Source organism: Nematolebias whitei, chromosome 17, assembly GCF_014905685.2.
Source record: "Nematolebias whitei isolate Nwh7 chromosome 17, NemWhi1, whole genome shotgun sequence".
Classification (NCBI taxonomy): Eukaryota; Metazoa; Chordata; class Actinopteri; order Cyprinodontiformes; family Rivulidae; genus Nematolebias; species Nematolebias whitei.
The window spans coordinates 16581371-16584492 of record NC_056514.1 but is presented as its reverse complement, the minus strand read 5'-3'; the positions used below and the strand labels follow the sequence as shown (position 1 = coordinate 16584492).

At 38.1% G+C, this 3122-nt stretch overlaps 1 long non-coding RNA gene across 1 annotated transcript in view; it reads left to right on the top strand.

Annotated features, from left to right (window-relative positions):
- Positions 1-837, top strand: part of LOC119423333 — an 11471-nt gene extending 10634 nt beyond the window's left edge. Inside the window, exon 3 of the long non-coding RNA XR_005187463.1 lies at positions 820-837. This is a non-coding gene — a long non-coding RNA (uncharacterized LOC119423333). The remainder of the gene's footprint in view (positions 1-819) is intronic.
- The last annotated feature ends 2285 nt before the right edge of the window (positions 838-3122 follow it).

The following is a 3122-nucleotide window of genomic DNA, read 5'->3' as shown; positions in this document are numbered from 1 at the left end:
CTCAAACAATATTATAATACTCCAAAAATACTATAATACCCCAACAATACTATAATACTCTAACAATACTATAATACCCCAAAAAACTATAATGGTTCAACAATATGATAATAGTCAAACAATACTGTAATACCCCAACAGTAATATAATACTCCAACAATACTATAATACTCCAGCAATACTACAATACCCCAACAATACTGTAATACTCCAACAGTACTATAATACTCCAACAACACTATAATGGTTCAACAATATGATAATAGTCAAACAATGCTGTAATACCCCAACAGTACTATAATACTCCAACAATACTATTATACTCCAGAAATACTACAATACCCCAACAATACTGTAATACTCCAACCGTACTATAATACTCCAACAACACTATAATACACAGTCTTTGCTTTGTCGTGTGTAGAATGATGGAGGAAAAACAACCTTTTGAGGTATGAGCTATTTAGGCTTTTCAGTTCTGTGCTGTATCAGAAATGGAAAATGTATTACATAAAATCAACTTATAAAGGCAGCATATAATTAAAAAAAAACATTTTAGCTTCCTTAAGGCTTTAGTAGCTGTTACAAGCCACTGATTTGTGTTACAGCTCTTCTCAAAAAGCCATAAATCGACTGAATGGCTTTGCTATAAGCTGTTCTCTTGTGCAGCTGTGCCTCCACCTCTAGACATTTAGCAGTTTTGTCAGGTCAGTCAGCAGAAAGAGGTTAACAGAGTGTTTGCTGTGGTGCTGTCACAGTTTCAACTCATCGATTTGTACTGACCTGTCTGTATTTTCTCCTCCTGTTTGCCTTTTCCAGAAGCGAATCCTGGATGGAAGCTTGGGTTTTGCAGCTGGGGTGAGTTAATTTCTTCTTAACTGAAATGTGCACTCACACATGTCACTCATGTGGGAGGATGCTGCGCGGCGGGGTGTTCACAGTGTTCAACCATGGCAGGTGGAGAACGTTTCAGACACAGATAAAGTTAAATACAGATAAACTCTGACACTTCAAGACGCCACTTTTAATTTCAATACATTTCAGATAAGTGATCCACTTTAGCAGAACACGTCTTTATCACGACTATAGAGGTATTATGCTGCTCCAGTTGGAAAGAAATCCAATAGAACCCCTTTATCTGGCACTTTTATTACATTCTTTGATTTCTTGCAGGGGACTGTGTTCTTAGCCAAGTAAACCCAAGTGGAATAAATCTCATTAAATTCAAATACAAACATGAAAGTTAAAGAATGGTGGTACAGTAGTCCTTTGCTACTTCACGGTTCGTTTATTGCGGACTCGCTCTATTGCGGTTTTTCAAAATAAGATTGGACATGACACACAATTGGCTGATTGATGGATGAGGCACACGATCAGCATGACTTTTTTATTTAAAATAAATTATTTTAAATTCTTTAGCACCTCCTGCACCTCTGTTCTGCTCACACTGCAGGATAAATCTTTGTGCAACTTAGTTCGTTGTGGCGACCTCTGAAAAAGGAGCAGCTGGAAAAAAAGTATCAAATATCAATATTAATCAAATAGGTAATTATGCTTTTATTTTCTTGGTTTTTCAAGTTCTTAGCAAACACTGAAAGTTTTTTTCAAAAATCACTGTTTCCTATTTTTTTCATTCATTCAACCTTTATTTCTAGAGTTCTAGAGTTTATTTCTTTAGTTCTAGAATTGCGCCGCTCAAGGTGGCTGCATGTTGGAGCAGCTCTGTTACTTTCATTCTGAGATTTTGCTTTTGGAAATTTTAATTCCTCTTTTTCTGGATGTAAATCACAATTTTTGAATGATTGTTTCCTCTGGTATCGGATGCTGTGCAGCTGGAAGGATTTTTACTAAAACTTTTTTAGTTTTGGACATTTGTTATGATGCGTAACCATGGCAACAATGCAGTTTTCTACAACAACAGCAGCTGAATAACATCTCAAAAGCTCAAATAATATCTCAACTACAGCCCAGGATGTTCTGTGGATGCATTCTCTTCTACCTGCCAGCTGTGCTCGAGTGCCTGATCACTGAGATCCTGGAACTAGCAGGAAACACGGCTCATGACAGTGGAAGGACAGGATTGTCCCTAGGCACCTACAGTTGGCTGTCCACAGCGACAAGCTCTGCAGACTGCTGGGAGGAGTGACCATCGCACTGGGAGGAGTTCTGCCCGGCATTCGGGTGGTCCTACAGCCTGGGGGAACCGAGAGGCCAGCTGAGTCTGGGTGGACGGATCGGACGGCATCTACAGCCAGTTTCTTAGGATCCACTGTGGGATGGACCTTTACAAGAGATCCTTCCTGCCTACAGCCATCAGTATTTATAACATCTCTTAATGAAATGAGGATAATGAGTTACAAAAATAAATAATTTCCCTTTGGGAATAAAGTATTTTTGAATTTTGAATTTGAATTTGAATTTACACAGGTTAGTCCCGTTGAGTCTCGGGGACTCATTTACAAGAAAGACCTGATTTTAACAAAGAATGATGACAACAGTGGACAACAAAGACAACAGTAGACAATCATAAAAGAAGGCGTACTAATTGAGAATAACGAAAGAAAATGGTATTAAGAAAATGAAACAAAAACAGTTAGCTTGTAAGGCAGTGTAGAAAACTAAAAACAGGAACATGTCTGCACTGATTTTTACCATGAACTTAGCAGATGTTTGAAGCCACTTGGAGAGGTTAAGGTTGAGAGCTTCAGGTCTTTTTGCAAGATATTCCAGGAAACAGGAGCGAAGTAGGAGAAGGCCCTTTTGCCAAGTTCAGTTCTCACTGAGGGAACACTGCAGGTAATAATGTCCTGAGAGCGCACGCTGTAGCTGCACTCATGCAGTGATATGTAGGAGGATATGTATGTACAGGTCCTTCTCAAAAAATTAGCATATTGTGATAAAGGTCATTATTTTCCATAATGTAATGATAAAAATGAAACTTTCATATATTTCACATTCATTGCACACCAACTGAAATATTTCAGGTCTTTAATTGTTTTAATACTGATGATTATGGCATACAGCTCATGAAAACCCAAAATGCCTGTCCCAAAAAATTAGCATATCATGAAAAGCTTCTCTAAACAAGCTATTAACCTAACCATCTGAATCAACGACGTAAC